Raw genomic sequence first — 20,127 nt, 5'->3', positions numbered from 1 at the left:
TTATCACTAATGTAGTAGTTTAAAACAACGCAAATGGATTCTTTCTGGGGGTCAGAAGGCCCCTTCTAGAGGCTCTAGGGGAGAACCCATTTTCTTTCCTCTCCAGACCACCTGCATCCCGTGGCTTGTAGTTGTCTCTTTGCCATGGGATCACAAAAACCTCTGCTTTTGTCTTCACATCTCCTTCTTCTTTGACCTGACCCTCTTGCCTCCACACAAGGACCCTTGTAATTTACATTGGTCCATCTGGGTAATCCTGCATAATCTCTTTATCTCAAGACTCTTAATTAAATCACATCTGCAAAGTCCCTTCTGCTGTGTAACCTAACATATTCACAGGTGCAGGAGGGGCTAGACTGTGGACATCTTTGTTGGGGGGGGGCATTATTCAACCTACCACATCCCTGCTCTAGAAACCTGTGTTTGAAAGGAGTCTCAGGGGGCGCCTGGGTGGCGCAGTCGGTTAAGCGTCCGACTTCAGCCAGGTCACGATCTCGCAGTCCGTGAGTTCGAGCCCCGCGTCGGGCTCTGGGCTGACGGCTCAGAGCCTGGAGCCTGTTTCCGATTCTGTGTCTCCCTCTCTCTCTGCCCCTCCCCCGTTCATGCTCTGTCTCTCTCTGTCCCAAAAAAAAAAAAAAATAAATAAACGTTGAAAGGAGTCTCAGAATAAACACAGCCTTCCACATTTTGACCTTGAAGGTACACTCAAAAGCTTCTCTTTATTCATAACAACCCAAATCAAGAGTAGAATCAAATAATCCTGCTATTTGTGTCCCATTTTCAATGTCCTCCTCTTGAAACTTTAGAGGAATGCAATAAATTAAAAACTTGATGATGTGCCATTAAGAATATCATTTTCCTTTGAAGGTATTATTATTAGTTGATAAATTGCAGGCTTGCTTTAATCTGTCAAGCCCTCAGAGAGATCTCACACCGAAGGAATGTGGAAGTTTGGACAAATGAGAGCAAATACACATGTAGAATAATATTTATATTGCTCATAAACTGTCTTGAAGCATACTTTCTCTTCTACAGTGTCATTTAAGACAATTATGTGCTTCGTAAAGCCCTGTTCACATAGGCCAGTGTCTTATTTTTTAAAGGTTCTCTGGTGTCTGTTTTGTTCTGGGTTTACCTCCTACAGCAACAGCTGTAAATTATCAAAGTCAAGGCACCGAATTACAACAGAAGATGAACAAAAGCAGAGGCCATGAGGCAGCCTTGAATCTGCGGACTGAAACAGCGCAATTTAGAGAAAGACACCTATCTATTTTTATGTAAGGGTCCAGGGCTCTGAGCGGTTATTCTTCCAAAGGTGGGAGGTTATATATCTCTATATCTATATAAATATATCTAGATATAGATATAGAATATTCTATATATAGAACATATATAGATAGATATAGATATATAGCTATCGATAGAATGGTAAGAATTTGAGAGTTGGAGACAGTAGAATATTCCTTAGCTCTTAGGCAGAATTTTCTTGTACATTCTCATCTCTCGTTGACCAATGATAATAATACCTTTCTCTGTTGACTCCTGTCACCTTCACAGAACATATCACTCTCTTCATTTTTTTGTTGTCTTACACTCAGTGTATCACCATGGACTTTTTTATTCCTCAGTTGAACCCCATGGCTGACTTCTGCTAAAAGTAGTGGGTTGGTTTTTTTGATGTTTATTTATTTTTGAGAGAGAGAGAGAGAGAGCACAAGTGCAGGAGAGGCAGAGAGAGAGAGAGAGAGAGAGAGAGACATAGAGAGAGAGGTACAGGGAATCTGAAGTGGGTTCGGTGCTGACAGCAGAAAGCCCGATGCAGGGCTCAAACTCACGAACCCTGAGATCATGACCTGAGCCAAAGTCAGACGCTTAACCGACTGAGCCACCCAGGTGCCCCTAAAAGTAGTGTTGTAATTCAAAAATGTCCTAGGCGGTTAACCAGGTTTAGTCTCCCTGCGTAGAATCTTGGGGACTCAGGGATCTTGCTCTGTGCTATTAACTGCTTATGTGACCTTGGGGTCAGTCTCTCTGGATCTCCGTTTTTCCATACGAAGTACAAGCCGGTCAGGGTTGTATAACAGGCCTGTGAGCCCAGAGCATCCCGTGAATATGGGAACCACGTGTTCGATCTTGGTTTGGGGTTTCCAAGAAGCTGACCCAGAGATACAAGTAGCTTACTTGGGAGGCAGGCTCAGGAAATACTGGCAGAGGTTTGGGGAGATAAGACAGGAAAGAGAAGGAAGGTGATAAAGAGTGTATTATCAAGCCAGTTACCACTGGAGGCACCACGCCTCCATGTGATTCCAGTTTGGGGGTGTGGAAACTGGGTATTTATTCATACACTCCTCCATCATTGGTCGAATGCTGTTGGGGGGGGGCGGTCGGCATTGTCTCTCCAGCAAGTCTCGCTCCTTTACTCCTACAATCAGGAAAAAAAAATAAAAAAGCTCTCTCTACAGAGTTGCAGGTGTTCCCCCTGGGCTTTCTGATTCCGGAAGTGAGTGCTAGTGGGGCTATGGGTGGGATGCTGATTACATCTGCTACAATGTGTGTGAAAGGGACAGGGAAGTCTGGGAAATGAATGGTCAATTAGGAAATGAGAAAGCGGTGGTCTGATGTTTTGGTTTCTTTTAAACTTGTCAGGAAGGTTCCAGAGATTACAAGGCATTGTTCTGCACTGTTTAGCAGCGTATACATGCTACCTTCGCAGTGGGTAGAGACAAGAAAATAAATTGGCGGCTAAATGTGAAAGAAGGTTTATAAAAATCCTGACCAGAGTGAAATCCCAACCCATATGTTAGCAAATTATGGATGGCCCATGTTATTTACATAGAAGCATTCTTAAAACACCACTCTGCAAAAATCTGCAATGCAATTTTCTCTCTCTCCCCATTGTTCAGAAAACGACATTAACATGTTAATAATGCTATGACATTTTAACTAACAAAGAGTTCATCTTTAATTGCTTGGTATAGAAGGTTCAGTTTGGCCAGGAGCCTTCCCTTACGCGTTTGAGTCTTTCTTTTCATGCACAGCCAGTGTGATGTGTAGAATGGGCCTGTTGGTTCTACGATCACCCCATTGCTCCTTGAAAGGCTTTGGCATTCAGTTATGCTCCTAGAAATAAGTGGGGCGGGAGGAATGGGATAATTAAATTCATTTTCCCCCTTCTGAACTTTATTTCTGAGAATCCAACTTGCCAAGATCTATGAAATATAGAAGAGGCTTAGCAATCCATCACGAGGGAAGGAGGTGATGGAAGGGAAGGAGACAGTTGGCCAAGGAGCTCTAAGCGTCAATCGTTTTGCATTTCAAGACAAGAGAGCAGGATTGCTGACTTTTACATTTCCTTTCAGAGGTGGTATGCTAAGGGCATATTGAGTAGTCTAAGAAAGCCAAGTGTAGGAGTAGCCCCTTCAGGAAACAGTCAAACTGGTAAAAAGTGAAACTCCTTGGGTGAATATTAAATAAGTTGCATCTTCGAATCTTAGAATGAGAACAGACTTCTCAGAGCATCTAAATTGATCCTGTTGTTTGACATAAGAGAAAAAAACCAGACGTTGAAAGGTTCAGTCATTTTGTCTATCAGGACCACAGAGCTTATGAATTCTAGTGTCCGATGCTCTTTCTCCCTCCCCCCACCCCCCGCCGCCACCTGGCTACATTGCCCCTCCCTCTCTCCCCCTCCCCCTTCTCACTCTCCCCTCCCTTCCTGCCCCCCAAATAAGAAGTTCGTTTAAACAAGGAAACCCCTGACTTGAATGGTCACGATCAAGGATTCTGTTCTTTTACCTTATCCCTACACGTACTAGCTTCACATGCAGCCCCCCACTCCCTTCAAAAACTGGGAAGTCGCCTTTGGTTTTACGACGATGAAAACAAAACATTGAAATCTCCCAGTCAAATAAGGTCTGCGATGATTTGTATTGTGGTTATTTGTTGAACACAGAGAGCAGAATAATTTACCGTTATATAAGGACGGAAGTTGAATGAGCATGCCCTTAGAGGGAAAGGACAGGTTTTCACAGAAACAGTCATTTTCCGGACCTGGTCTCTATTTGGTCTCCCCTTTGAGCAGCGGACCATAGACCATTTCATTTAAAAAAAAAAGAAAAAGAAAAAAGGAAAAAAGGTCTCTGTTCTCTGCCCTGCTTCCGTCAGCTCCTTTTTGCCTGACATTCTCCGATGGGATTGTCATTTTGTCATTTAACACTCTGAACTTGTGTTGGAGTAACGTCCTGGGAGGGGTCTTTTTAAGAAACAGACGCAAAAATATATGACTGGGGAAATTTAGGAAAAACCATGACCCTGTGAACACATTGCTTGGTTCCCCCCACCATTCCTCGGGCCTTGGCACGAGCTTGCACCCCATTTAAGCCTGATTACCTTCTCGATACATCCATCCCTATGCCCCGGTATCTGTCCATCTCAAAAAAATCTCTGCCGTACCCTGTCTGGCTGGATTTATGGCCGCATTCCTTGGCTGGTCCCCTGCCTGCCTCAGTTCCGTCTTTCACAAGCTGCGCCAGTCAGTGCTCAAAAATCTAATTTAATCATTCGCTGTATCCGCCCCCACCTTGTGGGAATCTCTGATTCCCCATCATCTTAAGGATACACCCAAAACTCCTCAGAAAGGTATCCAAGACCCCCATGGAAGCCAATCCTTGCCCCCTCAATACATCCCATTGCCAAGCGCACCTCCACACTGCACACCGTCTACGGTCCCCGAGGTATGTTGGGTTCCCCTGCCTTCAGGCCTGTCATATCTGCTCCTCTTCTCTAGCATCTGTCCAGCATACCCCTCTTTTTGACCCTGCCCCCAGATCATCCGCAGTGAAGCCTCCCCCAGACCCCCGATGAAAATGGCCACTTCTTCCCTTACTGCTCTCACCTTTACAGCGTCTTAAGTCCTGGGAGGCTTTATTGCTTGATGAACTTCATCCTTCCCCCTCACGAAGCTTGAGGATAGTCTTACGTGTCTTTGTATTTGCAACGCTGGGATATAGTTGTACAGCATGAGTGTTTGTTCCAAGATGCCCAGGCCATGTGAACTCTGAAATCACCCCAGCAGAATCCTGTCTCAAGGGAAACGTGTGTTTGGCAACTTTTCAGAATGAAGTAAAGGAACTAATAATAAGATAGGGACTCAGAATGACTCCATTCGAATTACTTTATTTTTTTTTTAATGTTTGTTTATTTTTGAGAGACAGAGACAGCGTGCAAGTCGGGGAGGGGCAGAGAGAGAGAGGGAGACACAGAATCCGAAGCAGGCTCCAGGCTCTGAGCTGTCGGCGCAGAGCCCAACGGTGGGGCTCGAACTCATGAACCGGGAGATCGTGACCAGAGCCGAAGTCGGACGCTTCACCGACCGAGCCACCCAGGCGCCCCTATGATGATTCTTTCTGAAACCAAATCAAATGATAAACGTTTCTTCATCTTTTAGCTGCCAGATACGGGCTAAATAAGACAGTTGATTTGGAACTGGGTTATTTAAAACTTGCTTCTCATTCCCAGGATGGCTCAGCTCTCCAAATGTTTCCGTTATGTCTGCACACGAATGAAATCACTTTCTCAGCCAGATTCAGCAGCCACAGGTAGAGAGACAGCGTTCTCTTCACGACGTAGAGACATGTTCCATCTACTGCTCGTAAAATCGTAACCTAATTATGATACCACGATCAGGCTATAGATCAGGTTGTTTTGTGTCGTGGCAAAAGAAAGGTGGGAGAACTCCTCCAGGCAGTTGTCAAACAGTGTGGAACGCTGGTGATTCAAAAAGCTTCCAGGAAACAAATCACAAATTGCGAGCGTGCACGCAGGCGCGGCGGATGATAGCTACTGAAAGGGTTTCTTATTTTGCCTCTTTTGCTCTCTTTGCTCCTGCTCACTCATCTCCCCCCCGCCACACCCACCCCGTTGGCCTTAAAGTGACCAGGTTGAGAAGAGGATTCATTATCCCCCACCCTTCACTGTTAACCCAGCCCTGGAGCATCAGGTGAGTTCCCTAGCAGGTGCTTCTGTGGTGCGCCTACAGAGGGGTAATGCTTTGTGCCTGGGGACCTCTCTGCTTGTCCTCACACTTTGCTGCTTGCTTAGAATATCCCTTTGCCCTCTTCCCCATGGCCGCCTGTCCAGGTCTCGGTGTGACCTGCCCTGGGACCACGTGCTGTTCCTCCACGTTTGGGTGTGGGTTTTTCTTATGATGCCGCTCAAGGGCGTCCTTGGCTCTTGCCCTCGTTCTCATTGTCTTGCCGTTTTACCCCATAGACCCTTCCAGGGGATGTGCTCTCCTTGGGCTCCAGGACGCAGGGCCCTTGAACATCCTTAGCACCATCCAATAAGCATTGGATTGAATGCATTGAAGACTCAGGGGGTGGAATTGTGGTTGAGTTTAGAGTCCTATTTCTGAGTTACAAAGGGAGTGACTTCTCCGTCTGGTGGTGGTAAGGAGAGTCGGAGGAAGTGGGCAGGTTTTTAGAAACTGCCCCCTGCATGTCTATGACAGCTGTGTTTTTTGTTTGTTTGTTTTTGTTTTTGTTTTTGCTTTAGACTCTATCTCCTAATTCTTATACAAATCCTTTTTAGTGTTTCCTGGAGACACGGATGGAGACCAAAGATAAAGGCAGCCAGGAGAGAGAGAGAGAGCCTTGCTGCTATTTATATGCCTTTATCAAATCTTTCTTAGTCTTCCTTTGACTTTTTAGAAATTCCCTTGTAGAACTGAATCTGCCTACACAATTCCTTTAAAAGTCAACGCGATGTCTGGAGATGTGCTTCTGTTCTCTTTGACATAAACCTGGCCAGCTTCCTCCCCACCCCTCCTGCCAAGTTTACTGGTGGGAACATTCACCAAACGGGATTACAAACCAGCCGTCCTCAGGCATGCCACCGGCCACAGTCAGGCCTGTCTTTGTAACATGGCCACGTTGCATTTGGTTTCCCTTCCTGCCTAAGTGCTACATTCTGGAAAATGCTGTTAATAACCGGCCTTTTCAGTGGGCTAAGGCGACAGATTTTGGAATTGCCAAGAACTTGGCAGGTTTTGTGACTGTGACGGTATAAGGTGCTACTGCACAAAAGTAATCCCAGGGATACCGAAGGCCGTACCATAAAAACTCTCCCCCGTCTCTGCCTCTCTTGCGAAGCAAAATGATGTGAGTTGTTCACCCAAGTGTCTTATGATGACTGTATTCTTCCTACCCCGAATAGGAAGAAAACCTTGAGGTGGAAAGAAATAACATATTTATGTCCCTTCTTTCTTCTGCTAGACTGTGAGCAATCTGAGAAAAAACACTCACATTGGAAGGCTTTCTATTCTGGTTACATAGGAAACATTCCACAAAGCATCCCCAGACAGAGGCATTTTTCCCTTACATATTATTTAACTTCTGGACATGGCCTCCTTAAAGGAGTAGAAGTTTTCCATTCAGAATCTGACCAGGGGATAACTGTCGTGAGCTATGTTCATTTCCAGCCCTCACTAGGGAGCTGATTGAGCCAGAAAGTTCACGAATCGCAGGGGGGAGAACCCCTCAAGCTACACACCACATGTAAGTGGATAGTTGTACCAGATAGCTTAACTGTGGGCCTCCACTTGTCTTGACACACATATATATATATATATATATATATATATGCATATATAGATAGATAGATAGATATAGATATAGATATATAGATATAGATATATATGCATATATAGATAGATATAGATATAGATATAGATATAGATATAGATATATATCTATAGATATATATATCTATAGATATAGATATATATCTATAGATATATATATCTATAGATATAGATATATATATCTATAGATATATATATCTATAGATATATATCTGGCCCTGGAAATAAACATGAAAGATTATATATATATATCTAGATATATATCTATAGACACCTATCTATATCTATATATCTATATCTGTATCTAGATATATCTAGATATATCTATCTATCTATATATATATATATCCATATATCTATAGATATATATATATAATCTTTCGTGTTTATTCCCAGGGCCCTCTCCAGGCCAAAATAAGATGCCAGTTACTTGAACTCTGTCTAATTGTTCACATTCCCAGAATCCACTTTCCCGCGTCAGTTTTCTTTCCAAATCCCGGGAAGCCTCTTTTCCTGATTGTCTTGGCGAGGACATGAAACGTTTACATATTGACTAGAGATGCCAGAACTGAAACTGAGGTAAAACTGTGAGTTCGCACTTCCCCTAACTGGCTGGTCCCCACATCCCTATTCCCAATAGGGATGTGGCTTCTCCTGTGCGACTTCCCCTGAATCAAGTGGCCTCTGCTCACTTCATGCTGCTGCTCTTGCAACGTAACGTGCCTTACACGTTTCTGCTTGGAACTGCCTACGTTCCGTTCTCCAGCGCAACTTTTCCCAGCTACCGCTTACGTCCATTTCTAGATCTTTCCCCTGAGACACGAATGATGGCCTTTCTACTGCTTGTCAGTTATTTACTCGTTATAAAGACGAACCTACCTAAAGCCCCCTTTCTAGGCTGGCTCTCAAGAGACAGTTTCCCTGCATAAAAAACAGTAGACTTGAAATCAACCAATGTGGGTCCAAAGTCCAGTTTCTATCACTGTTAGAGCCTCTACTGTCTCATCTGTCCAGTGGATCAGTTCCTGACCCTCAAGGCATGTTCTTCCTGACTACAATTAAGGAGGTGTATGTTCATAATAACTATGTAGTCGGTGATGTGACATTCAATATAAATGAGAGCGTTTTGCAATTTCTTCTTTTATCATTAAAGCTAAGACCCCTGAGGATATAAAGACCAATATGTTGATTTTTACAAGTGAGGAAGTGGCATCCCAAGGTCCCATGATCAGATAGTTAGCAGCAAAGCTGACTAACCAAACCCCGGCCCCAGGATTCCCAGTCCATTGCATTTTTTTCCTCTATAACGTTGTGAATTTGCAGACTCCGATGCATACAAATTAAGTGCATGCTTCCTGCAAGGAATTAAGTTAAGCACTGAAGATATGGGAAGAAAGCCTTGTTTCTGCTCCCAAAAAGATTATGAACAAGTAAGGGAGACAAATAGGTCACCAACTAATTAATACGAGGCGGAATGAAGCAAATGGTATGAAAGACAAAATATGTTTGTGATTTCTCTAATGAGGACATGACACTTAAACTGGGCCTTGACCCTCACGTGAAAAATTTGGCACCGTGGGGAAGTAGGAGTAGGAAGTACATCCCAGGCAGAAGAAATTACACAAGGAAAACCAAAGGGTCTTGAGAGTACATGGTGTCGACTGGGAATATAGGAGAGACTAGTGGTAAGTAGCATGTAGAATTTCTAAGGAGATGTGTTTAGAATTTAGATTAAAAGTGTAAAGAGTTTCGGGGCCACATCATCAAGAGTTTGGGCCTCTTCTCAGTAAATGGACAGCCGTTGCTGCTTTGAGGAAGCTGGGCGTATGAGATAATTTAACCTTTTAAGAAAGTAACACCTAAAAGTTCAGTCCAGGTTGAGTCGGGAGGACCAAAATGACATGCCTGATGGTGATGGAGAGAAGAGGGCAGATTCTGGCAACGAGGCACGCCACGATTGAATGTAAATGGACAGGGACTTACATCGTTGCTCACTTATAAGCTACCCCCTCTGGTGTTCCCCAAAAGGGTATCTTTCAACATGATTTTGTCATCTCATAGACCCCAGGTTGCGTCTTTTCTAATATTAGCTAAAATGAATTCCTAAGTGTTTTTTTGTATTATCCCGGGGGAAAGAATAGGGTAATGTTGCTTACACAGCTAAATAGCTTGTTTTATAAGGAAGTAGCAAACTTTCTAGTTCTGGATCAATAATACTGGAGAATCTACTGATGATGGTTTCAGAATGCATGCTTGATAAACAGGAAGCCTGTGTAGATTAAAAAAAAACAAACTTCTTAAAGTAGGCTCCATGCCCAATGTGGGGCTTGAACTCATGACCTTGAGATTAAGAGTCACATGCTCCACCAACTGAGCCAGCCAGGACCCCCCACCCTCCCTCCCCATTTGTGCATTTTGTGGCACATTCATGGAAATGTAAGAGAATCTGACCAGGAGTATATAGCTAAAATAGTCACTTTGGGTTTGAAACTTCTGGTTTACAAGTTCCGTAACTAGTTTCATACTTGACAAAAGCCAGGTTGTCCCTCAAGTTGATATTATCTAAACCGCAGTATTCCACTGGCATAGACAAAACTGAAATTTCATCCAACGGAAACCGCCTACATGGAATTTTCATTAATAGAACATGAGGTTTGTCAGTATTCTCATTGTTCTAAGTTGATATTTTAAGAACACTTTGTAAAATACTCTGTAATTTCTCCAATTCACACCTAATCTACCATAAATTATCTCAATAATCCAAATTTTCCTGTGGCTCAGATTTCCTCTACAGACAAAAATATGCGTCTTACCTCCAAATGAGAAATTAGCCTGCAGAGACCAGATACCTGACTTTTTCTGGGTTCAAAGTAGAAGATATAGGTTTAAAATGGATTGAGGGTAGATACAGTTGGATCTCCTATATTCTAGTAAGTGGCTGGCTCCCTTAATTCTCATTTCAATGAAAAAACAAGTTCATTTGTATTTAAGTGTGGCTACTGTTTACACTGAACATATTGCTTCATCAGAAGTTTGTAATGTACTACAAATTAAATTACATATGTATATGTATTTGTGAAAAATGAATGAAAGTTTTCCAGTTTATGAAAAATGCTATTAACTTATATCTATGTGTGTATACACATACATATACATATACACATGCATATACACATACATACACATACATATACACATACATACACATACATATACACATGCATATACATATACACACATGCGTATACATACATACATATACATATACACATACACACATATGCATATGCACATACATATACACATACATGCATACATATACATACATACATATACACATACATATACACATACACGTATATATACACATACATATACACATACACATACATATACACACATGTATATGCATATGCACATATGCATACATGTACGCGTATACACACATATACACATATGCATACACATACGTGCACATATACACATACACATGCATATGCATATATACATACATATACACATACATATACACATACGTGTACGTATACACATACATGCGCATATACACATACATATACACATAGGTATACACATACATATACACATACACATGCATACACTTACATACACATACATATAAACACACAAACTCCCCTCTGGAGTTCCAAAAAAGAGTACCTTTCAATTTGATTTTGTCATTTCCTAAACAATAACCAGGTTATACCTTTCATTTATAGAATATTAGCTCAAACTAGTTTCTAAATATTGTTTATACATATCAATATGTATATATATATATATATATATATATATGTATTTTTTAAGTTTACTTATTTTGAAAGAGAGAGAGCATGCACACACACACACATGAGTTGGGGAGGGGCATAGAGGGGGAGAGAGAAAATCCCAAGCAGGCTCCACACTGTCAATGCTCCCCGATTTGGGGCTTGAACTCACAAACCGTGAGATCATGGCCTGAGCTGAGATCAAGAGTAGTCAGATGCTTAACTGACTGAGCCACCCAGGCACCCTATATGTATTTTTACTATATGGAGATGAATGGCATTTTTCATAAAAGCTAAAACCTAGAAACAATAAAATGTCCAACAAGAGTAGAATGGATAAATAATAATACAATCTTACAATGCTATACTACAAAACATATATAGATAATTCCCACAAACACGGTATTGAGTGAAACTAGAATACATATTGTGTGGTTGCATTTATATAAAGTTCAAAAACATACACACTTAAATTATACCGTTGGAAACAATTTACGGTGCACTAAGGAGGAGGGCGTGGTTGGCGATTGGGTGGGAACATTAGTAGGGGCTTGTCTTGATCTGGATGATGTCTGCCTGTATATTCTTGGGACTTTGTTTGCAACGATGTACACATTTGTATAGTGTGGAGCTGGAATTTGGATTGTCTACATGGATTCCAGACCTTTCGTTCCTAATTGGGCAACATTTTTATCATAAAAGATAGGATGTGCTGAAAACATAGGTAAAATCGAGCGTATTCATGGCGTAACTATGTGCTTATTACTGTGGGACTTGGAAATGACATACAAATTTGGTTTCAGCCTTCAACTCACTAAGTGAGAAAAGCCATAGGTAATGCGGGACACTCATTATTCACTTAGCATTCTTTTGAATGCCAGCTCTGTGCAGGCAAGTGTGCTAAAGCTACAGGAATGAATAAAATAGTCCTTGCCATCAGAGAGCTCCCGGTCTCGTCAGAGTGATGGATGTGCATGAATAACCCTAACCCTAACCCTCCATGATATGTGTAGTGGATACCAGGTACCATGATGCTAGTATTTTAGAAACCCATGGAAGGCTGGGGTGGTGCAGGAGGAGTTATCCTACCTGTGAGGGTGGGATTTAAGGACAGCTTCACAGGTGAGATGATATTTGGATAGTTCTTGATTCATGCTCGTTTGAGAGGACTCAGTAGGACAATACAGCTTAGGAGAAACAATGTGAGCAAAGGCAAAGACACATGAAAATGCGTGGTTCGGTGGGAAACACTTCTGAAGGACACCTCCCAAGCTGCTAATGGGACTGCCTTGGAGAGGTAGATGTTTCCTCCCTCTTTATATAAGAAGTTGTCTACATTCTCTACAGTAAGAATGCACTATATTCACAATCAGAAAAATATATACGTATATATGATTTTTAAATGGGTGCACTTTGCACTATCATGATCATAGCCAATGATCTATTATGACTAGGTTAAGAAGGATCCAGAACCCTAAGGATTGGATTTTGTTCTGTAGGTAAATGGGAGGTGAGCACAGGCTTTTTACCGAAGAGCCACATCAGTGACAACAACTGGAGAACAATTCAGGATGGCCTTTGATTCGGTTCCAAATTGTGTCACGTCAACACACGCACTAGGTCAGAGACGAAAATCGCACCGTGGACCAGAATGTTAAGGCTAGGCTCCGTGGGATCGGAGCTCATCTTGGAAAGATTCGTAACATTTACATCATGGAGAAAGCAGGGGAGAGGACATTTTAGGCCGAAGCAAAGTGTGAACAAAAGCAGGGTGATGCGGACGGATGTTACTGCCTGGAAGGGATGAGCTCTGGGGATGCATAGGTGAACTGAGGGGAGGTTAGGACAGCTTCTCGTTCTAGAAGGGAGGGTTGGGGCTTGATTGTGTAAGCCAGGGGAGATTTCCAAGCAGAAGAAGGATGGGATAAAAATAGTTCTTGAGCAAATAAAGCTCACTCAGCAGCAGCACTCAGGGAGATGTGGTAGGAAAAGCATTAACAATCTCTGTGTGGGGGGAGACAGTGGAAGCACTAGCAAAGGTAGCACGTTTTAAAACTGCCAAGTGAACGGAACGGGTGGCGATTGCCTAGGGACTGAATGGGAGGAAAGAGTTAATGGGGCTTCCACTGGAGAACAGAATTCCGGAGTCTTGAAGAGAACTGTAAATTGCCATAAAGTCCCATCCAAATGAAAGCGTCAACACCGGGCCCCCGTGAGAAAGCATACATTTTCCAGCAGCCGGGCTGGGTTCGACTAGACTCTCATTCTCCTGCGGAAGCCCCTCAGTGGCCCATGGTGGGCATCTATGCAGAGGTTGGTCAGCCTATGGCCGTGAAAAAGAGCGAGCCTATCTGATAACAGGGACACACCCCTAATGCTAGTCTTACACATACCCCGTGACAGCCAACTAAGGTAATTGACGCGAATCGGTATTGGGAATTAAACGGTTTGGGCTCCACCCGCTGCAGTGTCGTCTCTTGGTAGGCAAAAGACGTAGAGAATGAAGGCACCATTTTTCCTTCAGAGCTTCTTCGAATGCGGAGGAATCGTCGTAAGCAATTACAAATTAAATAGTCTTCATCGAGCCTGATGGCTGAGGTGACCTAGAAATCATCTCGAGGTATTACGTGGCACAAAGTCACATCACGCAGATCCCCAGTTACCATGGGTAGACAGCAAAAGGGTGAGAAAAGTGCTTGGATGTCACGGTAAATATTCACAATGGAGTATCGAAGCAGAAGGTTCCCCTTTGATCCTTGGTTGCAAAATTATCCGCAATGCTGGCAGGGGTGATGCATTATGAATGCATGTGAATAACATGTCCGTCAAACAGTCATGAAAAACCACCACCGAGATGCAAAACGATTATATTTGCAAAGTACCGTCGCAACCTTTTAATTCCTGGATCTTACCTCCCCACTGCATACAATGCATGTTTTTTTCTTTAGTTTAGATAAGAAATCTTAAAAGATTCCTGAGAGTTTAAGCAATTGGGCCACCATCAGGCTGTCAAATGTAGAGTAGGAAAAACTCCGAGTTAGTCAAGAAAGTCATGTTTGCATTTCGGGGACCAGGGATGCCTCAGTTAACCAGTCTGCCATGCTTTCTTTTCCTGCGAAGTAAATGAGCCTACCCATCACCCAGGGTTTTTGAGAGGATCAAAGAGATAATGGGTGTGGAAGCAGGGTTCAAATGTGAGATCCCGTCAGTGTGACTAGAATGTGAAATTCCCATACATTTTTAAAAAATTTTTTAATGTTTATTTACTTTTGAGAGAGAGAGAGACAGAGTGTGAGCGGGGAAGGGGCAGAGAAAGGGAGACACAGGGTCCAAAGCGGGCTCCAGGCTCCGAGCAGTCAGCACAGAGCCCGAAGCGGGGCTCGAACTCACGAACCGGGAGATCCTGACCTGAGCCGAAGTCGGATGCTCAACCGACTGAGCCACCCAGGTGCCCCTGAAATTCCCCTACATTTTTGAACTTTGCAGAGCCCACTGAGGAATATCGATCTCCTGGAACAATGTGCGTCTTCTTCTCCCCGCTGCTGCAACAGAGGCTTAAAAAGGAAAAGTACTGTTTTTAGCCATTCGTATGAATATTTAACGCAGCATCACACTGCTGGTCATAGACCTTTTCCTCCTCTGCGTGGTAATTAGCGATCAGCACGTGGCACACCACCACGTGGAATGGCTTGTAGGTGGACAGGCCGTTCTTTTCATTCATTTTTCCAAACATCACTGCTCTTTCACATGTGCGGGCACTGCAGACACGAGGAAACACAAGATCTAATTGCTCCCCCACAGAGTCTCAAAGTCTGCAGGGGGAGGGAGAGAGATAACCGCATATTCACACAGCCCCGTGAGAGCTGAGGCATGAAGAAAATGTTACGGGAGCACAGAAGGAAGAGGGAATAGCTCTGCCTACTTAGGCAGATAAGTCTTGTCCAGGAGTTGACACCTGAGCCACACGTCATACCCATGTCTGGCAAACCAGCTAGCTAGGACATGAGGTTGTGGGCTTGTCTATAGCAATGTGACCTCAGAGTTCCCGACTCGGGCCCCACATCTCAGGACACTCCTCAGCCTCCCATCCATCCAGGTGTCAGTTGGGAGCATTTTCCTTGAAGTTTTCTAAGGTCCTTATAAGGTGCCTGGGATTAGAGGGATGGCAGCTGTCTGAGCAGGGAGCCCTGGACCTAGACCAGAACCCCTGTGGGGCCTGAACCACCGTTTCTCTCTTTTGGAATAATCTCCAACCCTGTGACTCCATTCCATCCCAACGCCTGGCATGTGAGGTTGATCAGATGTCCCAAGGAGCTCAGAATTCCCACCATGGGTTGGTTGCAGGCCCTGTGGTCTGTCCCTCATTCCAGGACAGTGGACTGCCTAGCAGATTGTTCCCACTGACCAGCATGCTAGTGTGTGTGTGTGTGTGTGTGTGTGTGTGTGTGTGTGTGTGTGTAAATCAGCTGAGATCAGTGCTGACATGCTGATTTGGGAGGAATCAGATAGTTTCTGTAGACAAGGACCCTGCACACTGTAGGGATGGCCATGGTTTGCAGAGCAATCGTGTGGGTCTCCCCAAGACTGCCCCGACACTGGAAAATTTTCCACCTGCAGAGTTGACCAATAAGTCAACGCTCAGTAATCATTATGACAGAAATACCTACCCAAAAGAATGAAACTGAACCACAAGATGGGTTAAAGACTTGAACATAAGACCTGAAACCATAGAAATCCTAGAAGAAAACCTAGTTTTAAGCTCCTTGGCATAGGTCTTGGTGATGATTTTTTACATATGACACCAAAAATGAGAGCTTTAAAAGGGCAGAAATAGGGGCACCTGGGTGGTTCAGTTGGTTGAGCGTCTGACTTCGGCTCAGGTCATGATCTCGCGGTCCTTGGGTTCGAGCCCTGCGTCAGGCTCTGTGCTGACTCAGCGCCCAAAGCCTTCTTCAGATTCTGTGTCTCCCTTGCTGTCTGCCCCTCCTCAGCTCACACTCTGTCTCTCTCAAAAATAAATAAACATTAAAATTTTTTTTAAACTCCTAGAAGAAAACCTGGGTCATAAACTCCTTGGCATAGGTCTTGGTGATGATTTTTTGAATCTGACACCAAAAGCGAGAGCTTTACAAAAGCAGAAATAAACAATTGGGACTACCTCAACCTAAAAAGCTTCTCTGCGGCAAAGGCAACTTTCAACAAAATGAAAGGCCGCCTACTGAATGGGGGACAATATTTGCAAATTACATATCTGATAATAGACAAATATCCAAAATATATAAAGAACTCATACAAATCAATAGGCATGAAAGAAACAATCCACTTAAAAAATGGGCGGAACACCTGAATGGACATTTTGCTAAAGAAGACGTGCCAATGGTCACCAGGTACCTGAAAAGATACTCTACACCTTTAATCATCAGGCAAATTCAAATCAGAACTGTAATGAGGTATCACCGCACATCTGTTGGAATGGCTCTCATCGAAAAGACTAGAAATCACAGGTGTTGGTGAGGATGCGGAGAAAAGGGACCCCTCGTCCACGGTTGGCGGGAATGTAAATTGGTGCGGCAGCCACTGTGGAAAACAGTATGGAGGTTCCTCAAAAAATTAAAATAGAACTTCCAGGTGATCCAGCAATCCCACTTCTGGGTATTTACCCCCCAAAAATGAAAACACTGATTCAAAAAGATATGTGCCCTCCATGTTCATTGCACATTATTCGCAATAGCCAAGAAATAGAAACAACCTAAGTGTCCTTTGAAAGATGAATGAATAAAGAAGATATGATATATGTATGTGTGTATTACATACACACAAAGGAGTATTATGCATCCATAAAAAAGAATGCAATCTTGCCATTTGCAGCAACAGGGATGGACCTCTAGGGCATTATACCAGGTGAAATAAGTCAGAGAAAGGCAAATACTGTATGATCTCTCTTACGTGTGGCTGTAAAAAACAAATAAATAAAAAACGAAGGTCACAGATCCAGAGGACAGATTAGTGGTTGTCCAAGATGGGAGTGGGAGAAATGGGTGAACTGTATTTAGTTTTGGTTTTAGTTTAAATAAATTGAGTTGGAAAAGAAAAGAGTATATCAAAGAAGAATGAGTGAAAACAATGTCCCGTGTTGCTGATTACAGACATTACCTTAAAGGTATTTTTTCTCTCTTGTAATTACTTTGAGTTCAACTCCGTCCCAAGTCTTCAAATTCAGTGGCACAGGTTTCCCTCAGGAGAGGCTGGGACTCTGCCTGATGGATCTAAACATGTGCCCAGCCCAGGAGGTGGAGAAAATGAAGGAAGGGTCAGCCAGGTGGGCTGGTTGATACACGATAACATGTCTAAGCTGCAGCAGCATTTAGTGACCCTGGACCAACCTTCTGAGCATAAAAGCCACCTGTCCCTTCTTTATGTCCACCTTCAAAATTAAAAAAAAAAAAAAATCTGTCCGCAGAATGCTTTCTGAAAACCAGCAATACAGAAAAGTAGTCTTCTGTCACTTTTCTGATTTTATTAAAGTATTCCTTCTGCTCTTTGGTTTATTCTCTGACACAGTTCTGTTTCTGTATCTTTTTCTTCCTCTAAAAAAAAAAATCACACAAAAAACTGTAACTGAAGAACTCAAACTACCTCATCAGCATTTTGTTGCCATATGGCGGTGGCTGGCCTCGGAGGAATAAGCTTGAGACTTGGATGGGTGATGGGGCACATTATCCAGAGTGGCCAGCACACTACGGTGAGCACCGAGAAGGAAATAGACTTAGTTTAATTAAACTGTCATGTTGGGGCTGGGGGAGGGGAATCACATGAATAGTATTTTCTTTTTTTTTAATTTTTTTTAATGTTTCTTTACTTTTGAGACACACACACACACACACACACACAGAGCATGAGCAGGGGAGGGGTCAGAGAGAGAGGGAGACATAGAATCGGAAGTAGTCTCCAGGCTCTGAGCTGTCAGCACAGAGCCCGACGTGGGGCTCGAACTCACAAACTGTGAGATCATGACCTGAGCCGAAGTCAGACGCTTCACTGACTGAGCCACCCAGGCGCCCGGTGAACAGTATTTTCTGAGCACGCCTCATTTAAAGCTTGCTCAGGATCTCGGATAATGCAAATATCAAGCACTCAGTATGACAAACCTTGGAAATTTCAAACCACAATGCAAGGGTTTCCTCAGTTGTGGCACTGATGTAATTGTGTCAGCATGTGTGTGTGTGTGTGTGTGTGCATTTTACTAATTTAGTATCTGCTAAATTAACATATCCTGTTATGTGTTATATGTTTCACTGTTCTATGTTACAGTGCCTCAGCAATTCTACACACTGCTCAGTGTTCATAGTATAGCAGGATTCTCTCACAGAGTAGTGACACTGAGACTTTTTTTTTTTCCAGGAAGCACCTTATTCCTGCTGGCACTGCTCAGTTGGGTTTGTACCCAAAGAACTGAGCCCCGAACGCCTCATGGCTTAGTTTTTTATTTTTTTACTCTTTTGAATCCTACATATGGTCACACACAAATATGTAGTGTGATTAAGTGATCTCATGTTACAAGGTCGTGAGGGATGTTGTCACGTACGTGTATAACCAGGTTGCCTTGAGGTTTTTTTGTTCCTTTCCTTAGGGAGGGGACCTTACCACATTAGCAAATAAGTGTACTTTTAATCCCCATCACCTATTTCACCCATCCCCTCCCTCCGCCTCCCCTCTGGCAACCACCACTTTGTTCTCTGTATTGAAGAATCTGTTTTGCTGTTTGTCTTTTTGTTTGTCTGCGCATTTGTTTTGTTTCTTAAATTCTACATATGAGCTATTTCTTTTACATCCAAAATCTGCTGGCGACACACATGTTGTTATTTACCTTGTCCAAAAGGTAAACAGCTGGCTTAAAGTAAAGTAAGGAAAAGGATGAGTCCTAGGTTAATACAACACAAGGCTTTTCTTCCCTCTGTCTCCCTCCTCCCAATTCCCCATGTGAATCCATCCCCCAGTGATAGATGTTGAAGGACAAATCAGAGCGCCTTCCTCTTGCACTGTAAGCACCTTGCAAATGAAGCATCCCCGTATTTTTAAGAAACTGAAGATCTAGAAAGATGCTAATTAAATTGTCAGAAAGCTTTTTGCTTCTCATTTCAGTGCACTGCATAACTAGGTAGCCAGACGCTAGATATAGCATTGGAGTGCTATTCTTGGCTGCTCGTATACTTTTAATTATTTAATTTAAGCTATGTCTCAAACAGGGAAGAAAAAAACTAGTTGCAGACCCGGTCAGATCAGTCAGGCACCACAGAAATCTTCAAGTGTCTCTCTCCAATCCTCCTTATTCTCTGACACATCTCCTATCTGTGTCTTGGAAGACTTCTACATCATGCTGCAAATGACAAGTCGTAGGGAACTTTTTGGTAGATGTCAGGCGCCCATATATTAAAGCCTCCATCCGTCCATCCATCCATCCATCCATCTGTCCATCCATCCGTCCACCTATCCGTCCATCCATCCATCCATCAGTCCGTACATCCATCCGTCCACCCATCCATCCATCCATCCATCCAATATTTACCGAGCTCCTGTTTACCAAGTGCCAGGACTATGTTAGAAGCTGGGGGAGCAGAGCAGAGTGGAATGATGGATAGTAAACTGTGGTTCTTGCCTTAGCAATGCTTATGGATAGTGAGGGAGGCAAACATACAGAGATGC

At 43.2% G+C, this 20,127-nt stretch overlaps 1 protein-coding gene across 6 annotated transcripts in view; it reads left to right on the top strand.

The window, feature by feature from the left end:
* The window catches only part of PHACTR1 (phosphatase and actin regulator 1), a 567,248-nt gene that overhangs the window by 266,914 nt on the left and 280,207 nt on the right, over positions 1-20,127 (top strand). The gene's annotated exons all lie outside the window — the stretch shown is intronic.

Source organism: Lynx canadensis, chromosome B2 (assembly GCF_007474595.2).
Source record: "Lynx canadensis isolate LIC74 chromosome B2, mLynCan4.pri.v2, whole genome shotgun sequence".
NCBI classification, from domain to species: domain Eukaryota; kingdom Metazoa; phylum Chordata; class Mammalia; order Carnivora; family Felidae; genus Lynx; species Lynx canadensis.
Note: the sequence above shows the minus strand (reverse complement) of the source record. Positions and strands in the feature narration are given on the sequence as shown.